This window comes from Stenella coeruleoalba (genome assembly GCF_951394435.1).
Source record: "Stenella coeruleoalba genome assembly, chromosome: 10".
In the NCBI taxonomy this organism is placed as follows: Eukaryota; Metazoa; Chordata; class Mammalia; order Artiodactyla; family Delphinidae; genus Stenella; species Stenella coeruleoalba.
In genome coordinates, this window is record NC_137156.1 from 10,856,242 (window position 1) to 10,869,765 (window position 13,524).

Here is a 13,524-nt window from a genome sequence, read left to right on the forward strand (position 1 = left end):
AGTTCCCATAGCTGTTGTTTTATACCAGGGAGGAAAGGTTTCTTGTGAGTCCCGGGCTGAGCATAGCATGCACACCTGCCATGGGAGGAAAAGGCTCCCTTATTGATATCTGTAGAGTCCAAGATAGCCCTCCAACCAGAAACCACCTTGTTTTGGGGAAGATTCCTTGTCACGTAGAAATGAACAGAGAACTAACCCCTGCATTCTCCTCCCCTCCCACCAAATAAAACTATTTCTACACCCTTTCGACTAATTTGATGGTATCTTTTTCCTGTGATCCTGTTCAGACTTGGCCTGGTTTAACGGGAAACTTTGAGCTCTCAGTTTGACTAAACAGCACAAGAGAAAGCAGGTTAAGGATCTGAAAAATGGTCATCAAACATTGTGACTTCTGATTTAAAAAAAAAAAAAAAAAGGTTTGTCTCAGGATAACTAGATGAGTTTTTCCATGGTCAATGCATTGGCTTATTCCAAGATGAAAGGTTCTAAGTATACACGGCAGGATAATACTTTGAAATATTAACCAATTTTCATTTCTCCCCACCTCCTTCCTTTTCCCCATTTCCTTCTTTCAAGGTAGACTGTTCTACACTCATTATCTCAAGAAGCAATGACATAGGTGAAGCTTGGAGTGTTTTTCAGGCTTCTGAATTTCAAAAGTCTTGTCCTCCTCAGAAAAAAATTTGAAGACCTTGTATACATTATAAAATAGCTAGCATTTACTGGAAACTTTCTATGTGCTGGGCATGATTTAAAGCATGTTTTTATGTATGTTAATTTTCATTACAACCCAGTAAGATAGGTATTATTATCATCTCTATTTTACAGATGAGAAAACTGAGGTAACAAGAAATGGAGTACTTTGCCCAGAATGGCACCTCTGATGCTATAGGCTGAATGTTTGTGTCCCCCTCAAATTCATATGTTGAAATCCTAACCCCCAAGGTGATGGTATTAGGAGGTGGGCCTTTGGGAGGTCATGAGGGTGGGACCTTCATGAATGGGATTAGTGCCCTTATAAGAAACATCCAAGAGAGAGCTCTCACTCCTTCTGCCATGTGAGGTTACAGCCAAAAGATGACCGTCTGGGAAGCAGGCCCTCACCAGACACTGGAATGTGCATGCACCATGAATTGGGCTTCCCAGCCTCCAGAACTAGGAGAGGGAAGCGTCTGTTGTTTGTGAGCCACCCCGTCTATTTTGTTAATAGCAGCCCGAACAAACTGAGGCATCTGGCAAGTAGCAGAGCCAACTCCCTAACACGGTAGTGTGTCTCCAGAGCGTACGTTCTGGAGCCCTGCACCCACCCGCTCCTCCCTGTGCAGGAGGGTCACTGGAGAACGCGTCCAGCATTACCACCTGGGAAAAGGAAGGGGCGTCAGCAGGACTGGGTAAAAGAGGAAGTTGGGCTGGGAGGCAGATTGTGAAGGCCTCAGCTGACCCCAGGAAGGGCTCTGGAGGTGGAGGGGCCCTTCAGCGCTGTCCCACATTGTGGTAAGGCATTTGTGTGTATACGCCGGCATCAGCCAGCCAATGGATGAGGGCTGCCCCAAGAAGGCTTTGGGCTGAGCTCCCACGAGGGCTCCCAGCCAGGGCTGTCGGTGGCAGCACTCCCGGTCACTGGGGGATAAGACCTTCCGTCCTGGAGGGGGTCTGGGCGGCACACCACGGCGTCCACTACAGAAAGGAGGACGGCCAGAAAGAGTGTGACTGCCAGCCTCGGCCTGATCCTGCAGCATAAATTATGCCTCAGAGTTTGTGTCAACTCGAGATAAGAGAGCTGAGCTTTTCTATTTCCTCACCCATCGGGCTTTGGCTGAAGACCACCCTGGGAGGGGGAGGTTTGGCTATAAACTCCTAGACCCTTCCGGCTCTCTGCGTGTGTGTGAGCTTTGGCTCACGGAAAGCAGTTCCAGCAGCCCCACGGGGGACTCAGAAGAGAGTCACAGGTGCAGGACGTTAAAAGCAAATGCGCACAAAGGCGGGACGTGGGCGTCAAAGGACAGTTGAAGGATCCCCGTGATCTGGCTGAGGCGCCCACGGTGTCTGCTCCAGCTTCTGGAGATCTGAAAGGATTTCCCAGTTTGGAGGAAAGCGATGAGCCAGAGGCGAGAGATGGGGTCACTAGGAAAACGCCCTGCGTCTGCTAGGAGAGCCCTGGGCCTCTGGGGTGTCCGTGGGTCGGGAGATGGAATCTATGTTCCACTCTCAGGGGGAGTCTTGCAAGGAAGGCAGACTCTGGAGTAGAGAGGGCTGTGTGGGGCGATTGAGACGGTGTGGTCTGCAGCCTCTGGAGTGGCAGCAGCCAGAGAACTCCACGGACCTGGGAGAGGCAGGGAGGCAGCTGGAGTTTTCTAGAGTTTTCAGCGTCTCTGCATGAGTAGGAGTAGAACAGCCTGTGAATGAGAGAAGACAGAATAATGGAGTAACACGGAGGCTGCAGCCAACTGTGTGGATGGGTATCTGGGGACCAGGCCAGCAATGGGCATCTCAGTGGACGCCAGTGTGAATACAGAGCAACAGGAACCTATACCCTGCCTGGCATCTTGGTAGAACATTGTCACCCTAGAGTTTACATGGAGAAAGCGGGGGACCATGAACTAACCAAGAATATGTCCCAAGTACCTGGACAGATGGAGACTCAGAATAGATACAGATTTGAAGAAAATGAAAGGAAATTAAATTTCTTGTCTGTATGCGTTTATGGGCTATTTGTTGCCGCCACGTGTAGTAACTATGAACAAGGTCTCTCAGGAACCTCTGAACGATACAGTACATGGGTGCTTCGGACGACAGGTGTTTGTAATGCCTGTGTTAGCTCAGCATAATTACTGTTTCGTGGAAAGTTTCCTTTCCTTACGTGAAGAAGGAATTATGCTGTGATGCAAGGACTGAACCAGCTGACTGAGGGACAGAAGATTACACAAGTAAAACCCGGGCCCCTAAGGCAGAGAACATACCATATGTATCACTTTGATTATTTGTCTGCAGTTGTGACGTCATAACCCATGTGTCCAACACAGCACCGCGTGGGCACACACGCACGTGCATACACCTCTTCTGAGGCTATTTCTTTTTCTTTCTTCCTTCTTCATGCTACAGTGAATTGGAAGAACAAAAAAGCTAAATACATGCCAGCTTAGAGCCGCGAGGGGGTGTGTGTGTGTGTGTGCACGCGCGCGCGCACGCGGGTGTGTATGTGCGCTGCTTTTTTCACCCGAGGTCTCGGAGCTGGTTTCCTGCTTGGAGCTTTTCTTGTCTGTTTCAAAGCCCCCTTCACAAGCTTAACACTGACAAGGAGAACAATGGAAAGTGAGCTGGAGCTTGGAAATGAACAGAAAGAAGTGACTGACTTTGGGCTACTCCGGTGGGGTAAATGGACTATAAAATGCAATTTTAAATTAAATAGGTGCTTTATGTGCAACACAATATTGATTTTGTTTCCACAGGCAGAGGCTGAAGAATTGCGTGCAGTCCATTTGTGTGTGTGTGTGTGTGTGTGTGTGTGTGTGTGTGAGAGACAATTTAGGAAGTATATAAGGGTGAGTTTTAATTTAACTTAACTGCCCAGGAAGGACTTAATGATGAATATCTTTGGTTTTCAACTCTTCTTGGTCTTGAAATAATGACTCTTCCCCCTTCTGACCTGTATGCTTGTAAAGCCTTTGTCAACTCCTTTAAAAAAGTCCCTCCTCTCTCCCCATGCTTGTGACGGCGACATCACCCACCAGCCGTACACGTCTACTGTTTCGCTGTCATGCTTTCACTCTTTTCCTCACAAGGGAGTGGCAAGACAGGCCACACCCGACATTCAGAAGCAGAAAGCTATTGGTACCCTTACATCATATTACCACCCTTTCACATCTCCAGAAAACAAAAATAAGATGTACAAGGTCACATATAGGGGACCCTGGGATTCCTTCTCCAAAATGCTGTTTGAAAAGTAGCTTCAGTAACATATAAAAGGAGAGTTTGAACTCTGACATCCTGAGCAAAGCTGGGAGAGGGAGGATGTTTGTCTTCACTGCCCTCGGTATTACCACCTGTGAAGACCTGTCTACACCTTTTAAACCCTTTTAGCAAGACTTGCATAGCTCCAAACCCAGGGTCTAATATTTCCTAGAATGTTCTATGGAGCAGAAGAGTGATCAAATTAACGTATTTTCACTAAGAATTCAATGCATTTGAAGTTCAAAGAAAAGAATAATCCTTGGAAGACACCTTTTAATCATTGGCAGGGAGGGGAGGGGAGAAGAGGCATCCTCTTATACCACCTGTGCGCAAGAATTTTGTGTATTAATCTCTACACCCCATGATTTAGTCATTCCTTTTTCTAGGACTTTATCTTAATGAACTAATTGAGGATATGCACAAAAATGTATGCATCTGGATTCACTGTAGTGTAATTTACAACAGAATGGCCACAAACTGAAAGTAACCTAAATTTGAAAAAAAAAATAGAGTGCACTAAGATTCTGTAGAGGCGAGAGGCAGAAGCCAAGACCAGCCAGCCTAAGCAAAGGAGGGGGGTTGGTGATACAAAGACAAACATGTCTCATGGGACTGAGGTTAGGAATACAACTGGGCAGCCCTGACTTTGACATCCGTAACTTTCGGCAAGAGGACAAATGAAGGTCCCCATTCCAGTTGTCTCAGTATTTAAGGGTTATAATCAAGCTATAAATATAATATTTGAACAGTTAAATATAATGATCTGATTCCCTACCTTGACAAATATACCTTCACAACAATCCGGAGAACTAGACTTCTCAGAGTTTTGTGTCAGAAAAGGCAGCACGTGGAAAGCCACAATCTCATCCCAGGCCCCCTGGTCCCCCGGCGCTGACTGGCCCTTTTTCTCTGTTCGCCTCCTGGTGAGCTCTACATCTTGAGGGGCCTTGCTGACCATCACATGTGTGGACTCACCAGCCCACCCATTCAAGTCCATTCTCACCCCCTGCAAATTACCACGCTAACCAGTCTTTGGATCTAGGGGTACGTGTACTAGCAAGGTGAAAGGGTCCCCAAATGGGCTTGGGCCATTTGGGCTGGGGGTTCAGGGATCCTGGTCTTTTGGAGTATGGTTCAAAGAAGAAAGTTTGGGTTTCAGTTGGGCACATCCCTTAGCCCCCATGGGGAGGGCTTGGCTAGAGGGAGGGTGCAGCAGGGATCCTAAGATGGGGGCTCCAAGGCAAGGGGCTCAAGACAGGGGCCCCCTCTTGCCTGAGTCAAAGACTGCGATGCAGCTGGTCCTTGGGAAGTGACTGCTATCTCTTTCCTCTGGCTCCTTTAACAAAGTACCACAAACTAGATGGCTTAAAACAACAGAGATTTATTCTCTCACAGTTCTGGAAGCCAGAAGTCTGAAACGAAGGTGTCAGTAGGGCCTTGCTCCCTTCAGAGGCTCCAGTGGAGAATCATTCTTGCCCTTCCCCCTTCTAGTGGCCCCAAGGCGTAGGTGTCCCTTGGCTTGTGACAGCATAAGTCTAATCTTTGCCTCTGTCCTCACATGGCTTTTTCCTCTGTCCCTGTGCCCCACCTCTTCTTATAAGGACACCACTCATTGGATTGAGGGCCCACCTTAAATCGAAAATAATTTCATCTTGAGATCCTTAATTAATTACATTTGCAAAGACTTTCTTGTAAAGCTATATTCCGAGGTTCCAAGTGGATAGGAATTTTAAAGAGACAACATTATTCAACCTACTCTAAGGACTAAAACCTGAACATGAAAAATCACTGACAATCCATGGAGTTACTTTCCTTCCATCTCTTGTCCCTGATGTTTTCATCTGTATCTTAGTCAGCTGTTTATTTCTGCTTCTCCTTCCCCATGGGAAGTTATGGCCGCCTCCCAGCTACCAAAAAATGTGCATAACGACACAAAAAAACTGGGAATCTCTAGGCCCCAATTCCACATTCCTGGGAGAGAGAATCTTCCTGGCTGAGGTTGGAAGCCTGGTCCACTCCATGCTGAGAAATGTTGGCCAGAGGAAGAGAGTCAAAGCTATATGACAGCCTTGGAGCAAAGGCAGCTCATTGCCTGGGTTGGCTTATGGACTGCAGGGACACCAACTGTCTGATACATAGAGAATTGGTTAAATTACGGCACAGCCATAGGAAGGAAGACCGTGTGACTATTAAAACTTATGTTTTAGAATAAATGTTAATGGCAAGGTAACATGCTGATAATTAAGTGAGAAAAGCAAGTGCTGAAACAATGTATGTATAATATTGTACCCATGTGGTTAATAAACACACACACACACACATACACACACACACACAAAGAACTGAGGACAGAAGAATGGACATCAAATATTTACAACACCGTCACTAGACAATAGATTATACACGGGGTGGGGGGGGTGTTTCCTTTGTTTCGTTTTTTTTCCAACAATTTACTGTTAAATTGTTTAACATTTTATTAAATATGCCTGAAGAAGGATTTCTAACAAAAAAATAAAGACTTAATAATAGTGGAATTTAAGACATAAATAAGAGAAAATTTGGGGTAATAAACCTAAGGGATATCTATTGGGATATTTGCCTAATACACAAAGATTCCTCTTTTTTTGGACTTTCACTGGCACCATCAACTATAAACTCTGTCTCCAAAGGGGCAGACATATTCTCCCGCTTGGACCGGAGATGCAGAACAAGTCAGTCTGCAGAGAGGAGAGAAGAGAATGGGGCTGATGTCAGAATAGGGGCACAGATGACAGAGCACCTGGGCGCACTTCAGTCCGATTTAAACCCTCCCCAAGATCTGTTGACATTTCTGCTCTTGGGTTTTTTTCTGATGCTTCTTTATATTTATAGTAAATGTCTTTTTGTTTTTAAACTAGCTTGAGTTGGTTTGTTGCTCGCAAAGAGTTTTGTTTTGTTTTTTTTTTGCGGTACGTGGGCCTCTCACTGTCGTGGCCTCTCCCATTGCGGGGCACAGGCTCCGGACACACAGGCTCAGTGGCCACGGCTCACGGGTCCAGCCGCTCCATGGCATGTGGGATCTTCCCGGACCGGGGCACGAACCTGTGTCCCCTGCATTGGCAGGTGGACTCGCAACCACTGTGCCACCAGGGAAGCCCTCACAAAGAGTTTTGACCAATACAAGATCCTTCCCAGTTCCTCCAAAACATAACCCACAAGTGACCATGGCCTGGTACACTCAGTTCTAAGAAGAGTTCAGTAAGTAAAAGCTTCAGATCTGAGACCTGATCTTTTGGATAAAGTTAGGCCCTCGGGTGCTTAAGGCACAAGCAGATGAATCAGAAAAAAGTAATAAAAGTAAGAAGTTGATGAGAAACAAGGGACTGAGCAGGGGGCAGATCAAAGAGAAAGGCAGGGGAGGGCGAAAAGGAAGCCACACGATGAGAGTTCTAGAGTCTAGGATGCGGAAGTCACCCCCATCACTGACGTTCATCGATCTTCAGTTCACAATCCCATGTGCAATCTGCTTGCCTTTTACGAAGGGCGGATGAATTCCAGAATTAGTTGAGCTGATCTTCATTGCCTTCAAGTTGGCCAGCATACCATCCAACTCCTGTGTGTCCAAGTTCCTTCCACTGGTCACAGCAACCCTGCAAAGGCCCCAAATACTGGCCCTCTGGGAAGGAGATTATTTCTTAACACCGCCCACAATGAATAACTGCGGACTGGGCAGTTGTGTTGGCCCCAGGTCAGTTTTCTTTACTGACCACAATCCAAACCAACAACTCATGAACAGCAAGTTCCATTTCCCAGGACTCTAGAAGAAAATGTATCCCAGGGACCACTGAAAAAGTCAAGCAACACTTCTGTGTGGCCCATCAGATCCCAGTGTATCACTGTCACTATTTAAAAATAAATTTCACACTAATAGATGATTATCCATTAAATAAAATAAGAATCCATGAGGCCAAACTGATATAAATAAATTTTATTTAAAAATAAGGGGGAAAGGGAGGTGGAATGCCAACTAATAAATGTAGAAGGAATGGCGAAATCAGAAAATTATCATTTGGCAAACATCACAATGACAATTGATTCAGGTAAGGAACATCAATGGTTGCTACTAAACCTGGCCAGTGAAAGCTTGATGACAAACAGGCTATTGACTTAATTGTAAAGTATCTCCCCACAAGATTAGTTTTAATTACAAAGAGGAAAACAGTAACTTTTTAGTGGAGAAACCGAGAAGACTGAACTTTAGCCAAGTGATCAAAGTCAGCCTCACTGCTAATGGAACCAACCAAGTTCACTTGCCTCCTGATACAGTGGGTGAGGGGGACACATCTCTTCTGTGACATTCCTGCCAAAAGTACATAATCTGAATCTAAACCTGGGAAACGTGAGACAAATCCAAATGGAGGAACATTCTGCAAAAATTTCAAGTTCGTAAAGGACAAAGAAAGACTCTAGAGTGATTCTAGTTTAAAGGAGACTAAAGAGGTGAGACAGTTAAATGCAGCACATGATCCCTGAACCAGAAAAAAAATTATTTTGCTCTGAAGGACATTATTAGGATAAGGTCTATCAACTAGGTAACATTATCTGAATGATTTGGGGGCAAAAGGACATCATAACTGCAACTTAGTTCAGAAAGAAAATTATATCAGTATATCCATGTCTGTATCTATATACATCTGCATATCCGTCCATCTAGAGAGAATGACAAAGGAAATGTGGTAAAGGCAAATGTTAACATTTGGGGAATCTGGGTGAAGCTATCATGGGAATTTTTTGTTCTATTTCAACTTTTCTCTAAGTCTGGAATTATTTTAAAATAAAAATAAATACCACTCAAATCCCTTAGGACCAAGCACTTGTGGCCCATTTTCCCAATAGCTGATAAAATGTCATTTTGTGCCAGCAAAGTGTCAGCTTCGACTTTCTTCTGAAGCTTTACTCCATCCCTTTCCCAAGTCCCACTTGTTCCTCTTCCAGCTGCTTGGCGTTCGTCAGCCCTGGCCTTGTCCCAGGCTGTGAAGGCCCCCGCAACCAGGCCTTCCCATGGTGCCCATGTGGACAGCCCCCGGGACGCAGCCTCTGCTGGTCTGTGTGGGGCTGGGGCATCTGCAGTCTAGCTCAGGAAGCCAGGTGTTGTCCTGGCATCTTCTGCCACCATGGCGACAGGGGGCTGCCCTGGGCTGCTGGATGGGAGGAGGAACTCTGCTCTAGTAAGGATCTAAATATAACACTGAGGGAAGGAGGTGAGAGGGAAGTGGGGGGAACATCTTAGCTTTTCCTTCCTTTCCAGGAACAACCTTTAGAAGTGTTTTAAAGAGCTTTTCTTCCTCATCATTACTATCAGATGTATGTTCTCCTGGGTTTCTTGGTACTTCAAAAGAATTAATCTTTCCCTACTAGACTTCACAATATCCCCTGTCCCCTACACACACACACACACACACACACACACACACACACACACTGAGAATGGCTCCCTACACAAGACTTCCCTGGGAGTCCATCTCAGCCTTATTACTCAGCACCCAAATTTGCTCCCCTGGGGATTTGGTCCCAGCAAATCCTTCACCTCCAGAAAGAGAGAAGGAAACTAAACAGCAACGGTTCAGTGTACATCTGGGTCCAGTCACTGGTCAGCAGCACTTAGTAGGGCACCAGGTGTGGGCAGAACAATGCGGGTTTTCCGGGAAATTATAAGTGCCCAGGGTAAAGTATCTGTGTCTGATTCTGTCAGACACATCGTAAAACCTTGGAACTTATGTGCTGATGGTAAATGTCCTTCACAGTTAGCTGTCTCTCCTTAGGGTTTTCAATAGGGCATTCATTGAAGGTAGGAAAAAATATACATTGATGTCCCTGAAGGGAAATAAATGGAACACTTCGGACGTGATGCCAGACGGTGTGGTCATCATGCCACTGTTCTACATGGATTGATTTGGGCAGTGATGCAGAACTGCCAGGAGCCAGCCCTCGGATACCCATGATGAGAGCTTCAGCGGGTCACCGTCTGGACGAGATTTGGCTTGAGATGGCATTGGGTGGCACCGAAGGGAGTTGGAGGGATGGTCGAGTCTGGGAACCTGCTAAGTCATGAGGTGAAGCCTATGGCTGGGGGCTGCTTGGTCTATAGCAGAGACGAGGGGCTCACACACCATGCACGTGACATGCCATCTACTTTGGAAAGTAGAAGGAAGACACCAAGGGGCCAGAGATGTCACAGGGAATTTATGAGGGCCGTTGTTTTGAAGGGACCTTTCAAGAAAATGCTTTTCCTTGAAATGCTGAGCTCACTTAGAGCTGTGAGTGAGGGCTAGCAGGGTCCTCTGCCCCAGAGGATGGCTGGGGATGGGGACGGACACCCCACTGGAGGTAGCCAACTGCAGTGGACTTGGGTGAAGAAATGCTGGGAAAGAACTGGGTTCCTCCTAAGGAGCAACAGGGTGGGGCTGATGGATGATTAATGCTACATGACTTACTGTGCTGCGTTCTCAGGATGTTGCCCAAATCTTTTCTTGATCTGGGTTCATGGGGATCTCTATCCTGACCATTCATTACAGCAAGATGGCTTGTTTCAAAGCCTGACTCAGAGCGCTGCTGGGGTGTGCATCTGAACCGCTGGACATCATGACATCCTATCTTGGTGCCAATAGAAGAAGATGCTTTCAGAGACTGTGACGATGTTTCACTTTGAAACCTTGTTTTGAAAGCCCTGGGGGAGGATAGATCATCTCAGGGCAAAATGGAAAAACTGCTAGTGTAGCTAGCTAGTAAGCTAGATTTTGTTCTCAAAGTTTGGGACCAAGGTTTTCCTGGTAAGCAACTTGGTTATCCCCAGAGAGAGGTCAAGCATTTATCCAAACTGCAAAAATATCAAGAAAGCAGGAAACAAAGTGAGTTTAACTTAAAAATATTTCACAGTGTTCAAATAATCTGTCATATGTTTTCTCATGTCACCCTCACAACAGTCTTTAACAAATGTTACTGTCTTTCAACAAATATTTCTGAATGCCTCATAGGCTGTGTAACTTGGGATAACGTGGGGGAACAGACAGACATGGTCTCTGCTCTCACAAATTTAGCCTGTCCTAAAGAAGAATACAATAATTATAAATGCTACTTAATTCCAAGGTGGAATAGCAATCTCTTTCTTCAATTTTACTGAGGGAAAAACTGAGGCTTACTGAGGTTCAGGGATAATTCTTCATGTCCAGAACTAAAAGAAAAAGCTATTGCCTTTTCTATTCTGTCATTCTGTTTCTTAGGGCATATAGCTTCAATTTGACTATTTTATTAGATAACATTTCTTTGTCACACAAAAGTAAGTTCAGGAGAAAATTTGCAGTGTAAAAATAACTAATATTATAGGAATTTATTAAATCTAGACAATTTTCTCCACTTATTCTATTTCTGGCCTATTTTTGTTGTATCAGTAATTTCTGATAAAATATCAAGGGTTCTTGTTTCCATTACATACAATTGCAGTGGCACTAAAACCTGTAGACGGCACGGCTAAATATAACTTTGCAAATCTATCCTTTTCTACCACATGTTGCCAGTCCCCAGAGTATCCTTACAGAGAAGATTCACAAAAGTAGATTGTTTTACTCCTTTCTGGCTACTCAGTGCCTAGAACGATGCCTGACACATAGTCACTAGATAAATGTTGAATAAATGAATGATTGGTCTCTCTGTTGTTTTAAGAAAAGAAAGTCCTATGTTTTCCTTCTTTCTTCAGACAGAACATGATATTGAATTTCATGAACTGCCCTGATTATTCGCTTGAACCTATACAACCTATAAAAACCAATGTCAAGGTGAAATTGTCTTAATCCTATACATAAAATTTCAATTAGCCAAGCTAATTAAGGAGGAATGATTTCCAAATAATTCCAGAAGCTAATAGTAACAGAACTGTTATAATAGGATATCCCAGAAGATCTTTCCCAAAAGGGATGGTCTAGTTGAGAATGAGTCCAACTGTATATAAACATACTTGGAATCATCTCGAAGCATGTTTCAACGTGCCTGTTGACTATGTGTTTTTAATATGGATTTTGTTTTCATTCAGAATATAGAGTCAATATTTTCTGTGATGACAAAATTACAATTTTGAACATTTTGTTTCCACTAGGGGAGAATAAAGGTCTGAGTGAAAAGGTAGCAGCCAAACAAAGGAGCGTGGAAGGGGAAGAGTTCCAACAGGAGTCGGACAAGATCACTTCAGGCAGAAGGTAAGTGAGTATGTTTTGTGGCCTTTCCAAGGAGTCTGTGCTTCAAAGTTGTTTTGCGTCATCGTGTCATGAATGTTTGAGCATGTACACGGAGCCCTAAATTATCACCACCTGGCTTCGGTCCACCCAGTGGCACATTCCTCTTGTCCAATGATGCCTTAGCTCATGGTATACGGTCGAGTCACTTGGAAATCCAGAAAAAGGATTGGATCAAGTCCCGTGCATGCAGTGATTGGCCAGCCCTTGTAGCATCAGACTGTGGTTAGTTCCACTCCTAGATCCCTTTACTACATGGATGGTGAGTTAAGACGTTTGATGATGTTGAAGCCTCATGTTGTCTGTTCCTTCTAAATCCAAGAATTTGTTCCACCATCGGAAGGGTATGCTTGATGAAAGACGGGTCAGAGGCATCCGAAATGACAGGCTGTATTTAGCACAATATCTTGTTTTCTTTTATTTATTGCCCAAAGAACTGAATGTTCATGGGAAAGAATTTTTAGGCATCCTAGTATTTGTTTCTGGAATGTATTTTTCTACATATGGTAGCATGCAGCATCTGCATGAAGGATGGTAGACAGAAATTTTTTACTGCAATTCTTCATTACAAATAGGAGAAAACTGGAGGACAGAGAACCTCAGTAACTTATTCAAGGTAATCAGATTTGTTCGTAGCCAAAGCTAAAACCCAGGACTCAAGATTCCCCGTATTTCACAGATGATTTCATAAGAACATGCAGACATTCCAAATCAGATTCCTCCCTCTCTCCCAAGCTCATTCTTCATTTGAGTATCATTTGTTTTTCTGGAACTAATTACAAATTTACAGTTTAGGCACCAAGCCAAGCCCAACTATTATGGCTTCAGGCTCTGTTAGGGTAAATATAAGCAGAGATGTTCTGACTACGCTCTGTGAAGCCTCTTCAAGGGTCACAATGCAGATGTGTGCTCGTGTGAGTGTGCACGTATGTTGCTCATGTGTGCATGTGTGGTTGTACGGATAGAGACGGGGCATCCTCTAACTTTGACAAGATTACTTCCTTCTTTACCTACGTACCTATTGGTAAGATTTTGTTTAAAAAACAACAAAAAATGTCTGTGGTGTCAGACATTCCTGTCACACACATCAGCATGTCCCGTAGATACTTTCTCCTGAATCCAAGAAAAAAACATTATATTTTAATTGTAAATTATTCTTTATGGTATAGGGTCTATATTACTGAGACTTTGGTAACTTTGGGCTTTTTAGTCCACAGGCTCCATTACATTACGCAGTGGTGGGTTTTTATTTGTTCACTTACTTGCTTGTGCATTGAATGATCAACAAGGCTAACAGACATTTTATATA

General features: G+C 44.4%; 1 long non-coding RNA gene across 1 annotated transcript in view; it reads left to right on the forward strand.

Moving 5' to 3' along the window:
• LOC307193302 overlaps positions 1 to 13,524 on the forward strand; it is a 174,093-nt gene that overhangs the window by 89,541 nt on the left and 71,028 nt on the right. Inside the window, exon 3 of the long non-coding RNA XR_013830292.1 lies at positions 12,080 to 12,179. This is a non-coding gene — a long non-coding RNA (uncharacterized lncRNA). The remainder of the gene's footprint in view (positions 1 to 12,079; positions 12,180 to 13,524) is intronic.